Source organism: Procambarus clarkii, chromosome 11 (assembly GCF_040958095.1).
Source record: "Procambarus clarkii isolate CNS0578487 chromosome 11, FALCON_Pclarkii_2.0, whole genome shotgun sequence".
Classification (NCBI taxonomy): Eukaryota; Metazoa; Arthropoda; class Malacostraca; order Decapoda; family Cambaridae; genus Procambarus; species Procambarus clarkii.
This window is the reverse complement of record NC_091160.1, coordinates 9,069,386-9,079,926: the sequence shown is the minus strand read 5'-3', so window position 1 is coordinate 9,079,926 and position 10,541 is coordinate 9,069,386. Positions and strand designations below refer to the sequence as shown.

The 10,541-nt window shown below is 38.4% G+C and overlaps 1 long non-coding RNA gene across 1 annotated transcript; it reads left to right on the top strand.

The window, feature by feature from the left end:
- The first annotated feature begins 3,770 nt into the window (after positions 1-3,770).
- Positions 3,771-9,138, top strand: LOC138363785 (uncharacterized). The gene is made up of 2 exons (XR_011228119.1): positions 3,771-3,816; positions 8,290-9,138. It is a non-coding gene; the product is annotated as an uncharacterized lncRNA (long non-coding RNA).
- Positions 9,139-10,541: the final 1,403 nt, after the last annotated feature.

The following is a 10,541-nucleotide window of genomic DNA, read 5'->3' as shown; positions in this document are numbered from 1 at the left end:
GCAAAATCACTACATGTGTGCTCATTTAGTTTAAAGTTTCTCAATCTTAAAATATTACTATTATCATCAGCCATACTATCATCAACACCGTATCTGGCTGTCGGACATTCAGTTATCCACTCGGTGAGTGTTTACTGAACGTCGAAATCATTTCCTGTGTGCCCATTTTATACTTGAACCCGTCTCCACTCCAAACCAGTCAGGACCTGCGGTGCTGACTCGGACCGCAGGTCTACTCAGGTTTGAGATCTACTCAAACCACCCCTGATGATGGGGAGAGTTTGCTGCCGTCTGCGCTGAGCAGCCTCGACAACTAAGGTTACGTCCTCCTGACACTGCACCACCTCCAGAAGTAGGAGAGTGCCTGGTGGAGAAAGTCATCACCTCTGTGTTTACCAGCGGCACACACACCTGCTACAACGGCACCTTCCTCCAAGCAACAGACCTGGGGGTACAGCCTCAACTTGGTCAATGGTTTAAACTTATCCAACGACTGTATCGTTTTTTCAACTCACTACATCAACAGACCGGCAATCAGCATTGTAAACAAGACAACACACAATCTTACTACTATATTGACGGCCAGTTAACAGTTTAACAACTGAACTACGGTCACTTCCCTGAGAGACAGTGGACAGTAAAGTGTACCTAAAGGAGTGGCGTCTCCAGAAGAGCGATACAAACTACGAGACAGAAACAAGTAACTCCATCTATTGGTCTCAGGTGCCATTAACAGACCGATACACCCACCCTCGACAGAGTCCAGCGAGTCTTCGGTCTCGGGTGAATATTGGTGTGTTACTTAAGCTTTAATGTTTGTTAATATATATATATATATATATATATATATATATATATATAAATATATATATATATATATATATATATATATATATATATATATATATATATATATATATGACAGTGAGTATGGTTGAAATAGTAAAATATAAATATATATGTATGAAAGGACAGTAAATACTGTGCATAAATGAACAAATCCACAAGGGCCGTGACGAGGATTCGAACCTGCGTCCGGGAGCATCCCAGACACTGCCTGAATCGACTGAGCTACGACAGGGTAAAAAGGGTTGAAGCCGAAGTTCTACTGAACTTACTTAACAGTGCTTGTAATACTGTGCATGTTGCAACAGTGGTCATTGAAGTTCTTGTGTTGACTTGTTTAACAGCAATTACGCAACATCCCTCGGACTGGTGTTGTGTTTTATTCATAGTGTTGAGCTCAGCTTGAGTGTAAACATTAATATATATATATATATAAATATATATATATATATATATATATATATATATATATATATATATATATATATATATATATATATATATATATATATATATATATAAATATATATATATATATATATATATATATATATATATATATATATATATATATATATATATATATATATATATATATATATATATACGGAAAATCCACAGAGAAATATGAAATGAGGTGAACGTTTCGGCTTTGTTAAAGCCTTTGTCAACACCAGACTGACAAAGGCTTTAACAAAGCCGAAACGTTCACCTCATTTCATATTTCTCTGTGGATTTTCCGCATAAAATGATCAGTGTTTTGTGATCGTCAATTGCATATATATATATATATTTATATATATATATATATATATATATATATATATATATATATATATATATATATATATATATATATATATATATATATATATATATGCGAACAAGCCTGAATGGTCCCCAGGACATATGCGGGTGTGAGTTTTCAGTTATATATATATATATATATATATATATATATATATATATATATATATATATATATATATATATATATATATATATATATATATATATATATATATATATATATATATATGTGTGTATATATATATATATATATATATATATATAAAATCATTGTTCTGATATTGCATATAAATATTCAAATAAGTAAAATTTTAAGTTTTAAGTAAAATATATAAAAACACTAACTACTAGGCTACTAGGCATTTACTAACAATGGGTGTTTGATCAATGGCTTAAGACTTTTCAGCCTTGAGAGGAGTATTAACACCTCCCCCCCCCCATCTACAATAGCTCACTGATCAACTATTAAGTAAACTTTAGGGTGTATTCACCCCCCCCCCCTGTGTATATAACCCCCTTGCCCTTGTGTATGTATGTTGAGTATTGATACTTGACAATATTCAAATGAGATTTACAAGATTTAGCTATTTAGCTTTACATTCTATTATTTACAAGATTTTAAATACTAGGCTATGTATTCTCTCAAACCCAATGTACCTTCTTGTATATAAATAAATAAATAAATATATGTTGATTCTGGATGTGTGAACAATTTAGTCCTCGGTGTTGATCTTGGTATATATATAATAAATAAATTGATTTATATATTTATTTACATGTGTGTGTGTGAAGATACAACGACCCATTGTGTGGGGGAAAACCGCCTCGTGGGATTTATTGATTTATTTACAATTTATTACTTTACATTAATTTATATAGAATTTATTTCTTACATTAATTTATTTGTTTCGATAGTGGACTGTATAAGTTTATTCCCACAAATCGTTTCCTACACAAGCTGGGTGGGGGGGGGGGGTTATTAATGTAATAGTCTATCAATCAGAATTATCGATTGGTAGACAATTCACTACAATGTTACTAGGTGTTAAGACTACATATGCTAGTAAATACTGGGGAAGCCTTATCTGATAAGAAGGCTTCAGCATTTTGTTGGTGTAGAGTAAGTGTGTAGCCCGCTAGTCATGTGGTCAAACAGCAGCAATATTAACTGCATATTGTATGGAAAGTTAGTAATGTGTCGGTTTTTCCGATACATTGCATTTCTAGCCAATTTTAGGTAGGATATTTCAATGTACGTTACTCTTATTTATTTGTATGTAAACAAAGTAATAAGGAAAATTTGAAAAATATACAAATCACTTTTTGATATTATTTTATATTGTTTTGCCTATAATAAATACTTAACATTGTGTCTTGGCATTTCTTTAATGATATATTTGTTTTTAAATAAACTGATCTATAAACAAATGTCGTGTATGTGTTTATTCATTATCCAGGAAATGTCATCTGCAAGGTGAAATATGATATATTGTTGATAAAAGAGTTTCAAGGTCCACCATTATTTAAACAGACTTAACCATTGGAGTGCGCAGTTAATACTAATACTAATAATATAACTTGTTGCCAGAGATACTTGTTGCCAAGTCGTATTGCAGCTGTGACACTGTCTGTTAGACAACCGAGATTGTTACTCTCCCCATGCAAGTGTTTTGTTTGACACACTTCATTGTGTCAAACAACAGACCTATTGCTAGTTCATGTTTGTACTCTTTATATGATGCTGTTGGATCTTGGATTTATCCCAGCGTAGCTAGTCCGGTTTAACCTGTCATTAGAGAGATGAGACTAGGAGGGGGAGATGAGGAAGAAATGAGACTGCGAGAGAGAGATGAGTAAGAGAGTGAGAGCTAGATAAGTAAGGGAGGGAGAGATAAGTAAGGGAGGTTCAGAGAAGAATGAATCTTCTTGATTCACAAACCATATGTGTTCGCTGAAGTGTTTCTTGTGGTGCTCCCACAGTGAGAGATAAGTCTTGCCCCTCCCACCAATGACAGTACGCCCCCTCCCCATGCAACACCCCGGCCCTCCCCCACCGGGGTAGAGTGCCAGGCCAGTATATAACCATGCACGACACTGACCTCAGCACCACACCAGCCCTCAGAAGCCACCGTTCACCCCTCCAACACCTGTGGAGTCCAGGTGGGTCTGCTTAGTGTCCAGGTGGGTCTGCTTATAGTGTCCAGGTGAGTCTGCTTATAGTGTCCAGGTGGGTCTGCTTATAGTGTAGCTATAAGCTACTGACTCAGTAGCTACAACTGAGCTACTGAGCCAGCCTTAAAAATGGAAGGATCCCAAGGCAACTAACCGCTACCCAATGGAACATGCCCTTCCCGGAGCATCCACTTGAGCACTGGAAAATTAGGTGATCCACGCCCTGAGTCATATCAACTGTTTACCACACTAACTATGGATGTAACGGGGAGGATTTACTGGGCCCCAATCCTTAACTGTAGCCTCTGTTCATCCAGGTTGTGAATAGGTACCTGGTTGTTAAACGATTTGGCGGGTCGTATTCCAGGGAAAATTAGGATTAAGGTCCTGTCCGAAACGCTATGCGTGCTAGTGACTGTACAAGAATGTAAGAACTCTTGTTTATATAAATAAATAAAATATAAATAAATAAATAAAACATTTCACATGCGGCTCCTAATGCCCAAGGTGAATAAAATCACGTCACCCCTCCCTCTATACCCACTCATGTCTACCCTCCTCACACTTCCTCTACCTGGTCCAGTCACACTCACTATTTTTTGTTTTACCTCCCTTCACGTATAAGTATGTATACTGGTGTATAATTATCAACATGTGTGGTGAACAAGTGTATATACTCGGGTCTGTATTGTCATACAGCATATCACTCACATACTCAGATATAGCCACAACAATCCTCTTCGTCCCCTCCCCCCCCCCCCCAAGTCACAGCTTTTGCATAGATTATGTTATCATAAGGAATTGGTACAGTGGTTGCTTCCTGCATCCAGATACATTGTGTGGTTGCGTGTCGCGGTGGAGGTTCAGTATGGCGCCAACTGCAGCCCCGGATTCTTTGTGTGGTGTTGCCTGCGTCTTGGATCAAGTTCAAGTTCAAAAATTCAAAAAAAATCAAATGTTTATTCAGGTAAAGTACATACATACATTGATACAAATACAAATATTGATGAATTTACAAATATTGGTGATACAAATATTGATGAATTTACAGATAGAGCTAATACATACAATGCCTAAAGCCACTATTACGCAAAGCGTTTCGGGCCGCTCAGTTTCAGGTTTCGTTAAGTATGTCTATTGAAACAAGAACAACTACATTTCAAAGGGATAGAGTAGCTTAGGCTATTTCTCCCCCCCCCCCTGTCCTGGATCTTTTCTCCTGAGAAGCGGCGCAGTGGAACACTTTGTTATGCGCGTGAAGATGCGCACAATATCGTACATGTTAACTAAACAGATTTCTCAATCGTAACCAATAGCTTGAACGTGGGTTATTATATGTCGTCCGGTATCATACGCTCCTACAGCTGTATTTGGTCAACTGCGTAGTCAACCCTTGAGTCATACCGAATGGTTATTATCCCTGTGGTTGTGACCTTTGAGCTGTGGTTTATGACCTGAGCAGTCATAAACTGGTATTATCCCCCACGGTAGTCAGTGATTATCAAAACAAGGCACCAAGGCGGGGGAATTATGTAACCCCTCCCCCCCCCTCCCATCTTAGTGACCAAGAGTCATACCTAAAATTCATTGGTAGACATTGACATTGGTAGACCTATTAAACATTGATAGACGCGTTCAATTCAACTCTTGTAACAATGCATTTCGTGTACTCTGATCCAAACTAAATTAGCAGCCTGACCTATTCCCAGTATAAGCCAATATTCCTCGATACTACCTAAGTAAAATTTGACTGATATTAAATAATAACTTTAGTAAACATTCAAAAAATCCCCAATGACTCAGCGAATGAAGAAATAGCTTAGCCTACTCGGCCACGGCGACCCTTGCTTACTGAAACCATGTTATACGGCTTAACTAAACCATGCCGGACGACTCAACCAAACCATGTGTGACAGCTCTGTCTAAACCCTGTGTGACAGCTCTGTCTAAACCATGTGTGACAGCTCTGTCTAAACCCTGTGTGACAGCTCTGTCTAAACCCTGTCTGACGGCTCTGTCTAAACCCTGTGTGACAGCTCTGTCTAAACCATGTGTGACAGCTCTGTCTAAACCCTGTGTGACAGCTCTGTCTAAACCATGTGTGACAGCTCTGTCTAAACCCTGTGTGACAGCTCTGTCTAAACCCTGTGTGACAGCTCTGTCTAAACCCTGTGTGACAGCTCTGTCTAAACCCTGTGTGACAGCTCTCTCTAAACCTTGTGTGACAGCTCTGTCTAAACCATGTGTGACAGCTCTGTCTAAACCATGTGTGACAGCTGTGTCTAAACCATGTCAGACGGTTCTACCCAAAACGTATGACGGACACACATCAGAAAATAATGGAAATGGTGTCACGGTCCGCCCTGAACCATTATAAAGTCGTTTACAGAAAGAGCGGCAGAGAAAGGCAGCAGAGTGAGGTGAAGGGCGAGAGGTTCACGAGCTGAAAATTGTATTTAATGCCATTTAGATAAAGTATTATGGATGATAACCTCTGGTTGACAATAGGTTGAACAAACTGGCACTTAAATGCCTGCTTTGAATGGCTTTAGCTTAATGTTAAGCTCAGTGAAATAGTCTGGCTTTGCTAAAACAGCTTTTATTGTTATGTTGTGGGTTCGATATCTGCCCTACAAGGGGTAAAGTGCCTGGTGATGTTCAGTCTGCACACAATTGGGAATAAGTTGTATAACCAATTTTATACAGTTTAAACAATTTAAAAATAATTTAAGATTGTACTTGTGATAAGTGTTGTCATTACCACACGAGAAGTGGGCAGCTGTGTTGTGTTGGACGTGGCTGTGAGGAACCAGGTGGTGGTGCTGCAGACGAACGCAAGTCGCAGCCTACACAACACGGTTCACTCACGGATTTTAAAACACGAGAACTTACCAAACCTAACTCAACCTAACTCAACTCAACTTAGCCTAACCCAGTCTAACCTAGCCTAACACAACCTAAACTAATCCAACCTAACCTACCTTAACCCATCCTAATATAGCCAAGCCTAAACAAGTCAAACCTAACCTAGCCTAACCTAACGTAAAATTTACGTAAGTTAACGAATCCTAACCGTCCCTACGATAGCCTAAGCTAATGTATCCAAACCGAACGGTTTTGACCATCAGAAAACGGATGTTGTCGAAACGTCTTGTGGATAGACCTTGATCATATTCCTAGACCTGTCTTAGGGAGGAGAGATATAACTCAGTACCTCCAGTGCCGAGAGGCAGGATAACGAGAGGCTTTCACTACCAAACCAGTCACAGACCAGTCACAGGTTATAAGCATCACCAGAGGGGTAACGCGCATATCGTAAGATAATATTTCCAAGTGCTTCACACTGAAAACAAACGTGAAAATGCAGGCGATGAGTCACAATAACGTGGCTAAAGTAGATCATATCACTTTTTCACTTTCAAACGTGAAAAATTTAATTAACAAAAACTTGTCAAAATGTATAAAGTATATCTGGACCGCTCCTAGCTATTATATACTGCTCTTAGTTAAACAAGCCTTCATCATCAATAGAGAAGTTATCAAAATTTCCTTAAAATTTGATGTCTATGATAATGCGTATCTACATAGGAGATGAAACGAAAATAATCAGAGCGCTTTCGTGATTTAACTCATTTTCAAGAACATGAGAGGGATTATAGAAGGGTGTAGGTGTGTATAACACCTACTCCTGAGTAGACTAAGAAACACAAACAAAACATAAGGAAGTGACATGTAAAATGAATAATGCGAACAGGTAAACTGCATTTTAAAATCATACTTAAAGTCACAGGGGTCATGTAAGCCCACACCCAAGTATTACCCATCTACGGTCCGTCTAATTACCAAAAACTACCACATGCTACACACGCTTCAGAAAACTTCCTGGCAATACGTTAGTAATGAATAAATATGATATATTTAATCATTACAATGTTGGTGCTGAACATACAACATGAAAAAACATAATTTTAATCCAAAAAAGTATCTTTTTATAAAGAAATTAGACGAAAATAAAAAGCTGGTGACGCCAAATCAAGTCGACGATCCAAGCTTCGGTTAGGTTAGGTTAGGTTTGGTTAAGTTAGGTTAGGTTAGGTTAGGTTAGGTTAGGTTAGGATAGGTTAGGATAGGTTAGGTTAGGTTAGGTCAGCCTAACTTAATATATCATATTTATTCATTACTAACGTATTGCCAGGAAGTTTTCTGAAGCGTGTGTAGTATGTGGTAGTTTTTGGTAATTAGACGGACCCTCTATCTACTGCACTCCTTGAAAACGCGAAATTAAAATCGTTAAATCGCGAAAGCGCTCAGATTTTTTTTCATTTTTCTCTTCTGATACTTACGCATAACTGATCACGTGTTTTTTGTTATTATTCTTGTATCTATAATAATAAAGCGAATATTTACAGTCTTTGAACGATATGTAATTCATTTTTCCCGTTTTCTTTATTCTGGATGAAGATGTGGCACGTAACAAGTTTGGTGTTTCTTACGGTGTTGACGATGTCGTGGGCTGCTGCCGATGTCGACGAGGACGACGACTTTCTCGGAGATTTCGAACCAAGACGTTCAGGTGATTACCGTACCCAGTCCAATCCCCTACGTGGGTTGGACTGGGTCCGTAAAGGCTACGGATACCACACCAGGAAGTTCCGAAGCCCTCACCGACGCGTCAACAAAATACGCAATGGGCGGGACGTCTAGAGCAACCCTTATGACGAGATTATCTTCCTGTTACCTGCTGTTGAACAACTAAACTTACATCCTAAGGCTGCTGTACTAATTACAGATGAAACACGAGGCTTCCCTATCCCTGGAGCGGAGCGCCTCTGTCGTTATCTTGGACATTATTACAGTGGAGTACAATACCACTGTACCCACCCATATCCCAGGCATGGGTACCACGACCCTGGACGCTGCTGTTATGTGGCAGGTACGTCTCCAAGCCAGAGGTTGTGCCTTCAACCTCTTACATGATGGCCATCTTTAACCACAGCTTCACGACTCATCTAGCGACCAAAACATGGCAGACTTAACAGAGCACCAGAGATATACTCTGAATATTTACTACGTGACATGGAGTGTACGGCAGGTGTGGTGGGAAGCGCAGATGTCTGCTCAGTAGAAGGATCCACCGCCCAGCTGTGACGAAGTGCTTCACTCCACCCTGAAGCCACTCAAATTTTCTACTCATGTTGATCTTGTTTGCTGGGATTTTTGGGGGGCCAAAATCTTTTAAAATAACATCTATTCGTTAATAATTTTTGCATTATTGTACATGTAAAAATAAAAGTTATAACCGTCTCCTTATTTATTGTTTTTTTGTTCTTTAACAGGTCAAAATGCACTCACGGAAGTAAAAAATCAAATTCACAATAATAAGTATATGTAAAATTCATAACAAAAATTATCGCATCAGGGGGACGAATACACCGAGAAGTGCGTCCCGTTTCTCGTTGTATATACAGTGAGAGTTTAGTTTAGTCCTGGACACTGTATGGGACTAAAGTATACTGGCTGCTTGGTCAGTAGGCTGTTGTAGTCGCCTTAATAACCCTCCAGAGGATGATAGGCTTTAAGCCTAACACCAGTGCAAGCTGACAGCAATATATATACACGAGAGGGGCTGTATACCATTTATCGAAGTATATATAGTCTACAGTTTACATTAGTAAACCACATCATAGGTAGCTCGTAAAGACTTTAGTCCTTGTTTACAGAAAACTAGTAAGTAATTATCAAAAATAGTCGCCAAGCAGGGGTGACTATGTAATAAGAGAACTAGTAAAACTAACTTGACCACATACACCTACTTAACCAAACATGAGCCATTAGGAGATAGGTTGCGTCATATGAATCCAGCATTTGTTATATGAGGACAATGAGTCACAATAACGTGTCAAGGTTGATGATATTCTTGAGAGATATAAGAATTTTGCACTAAGACTGTAATTTTTTGTTGAATTATCTGCATGTCTCTTGCAAATTGTCTATACAGTATACCTAGGTCATAAAAGTATTTGTGTGTACGACTGATACCATACTACTTGTGAAGGAGGAAATGTATATGTTTATCTCTCAGAATGAATGGTAATATGTTTATTGTTAGTGATGTGTGTATTTGTATGTATTAGCACCATGTACTGAACGGGGTGAGAATAGCTTGAGCTACCTCATCCCTTTGTGTGTATTTTACCTCAATAAACTTATTTAAATTTCAATTTCAATAACGTGACTGATGATATGATGACCACACCACACACCTGAAGTTAGAGAAACGGCGACATTTAGGTCCGTCCTGGACCGTTATCAAGTTGTGGGTAACTTGATAATGGTCCAGAACGGACCGAAACGTCGTCGTTTCTCCATCTTGTGATGTGTGGTTTGGTCATCGTACGTCATCTGACGTTCTTGGTTCATCTTAGAGTTTCTTAGATAAAGGACCTGCCCGAAACGCTGCGCGTACTAGTGGCTTTACAAGAATGTAATTACTATGCTATGTATCCTCACAATCCCAATGTACCTTCTTGTATATAAATAAATAAATAAATAAATCTGGGATGAATCCGGCTCACGGCAATGACTTTTTTCATAATATAATTTTAAGGAAATTGGATTTTGTTTATAAAATCATACAATTAGCAAGATTTTACATCTCTAGATACATAAAAAGTTAAGAACCTTAGTAAGAAATTATTTATTGGAAAAACATT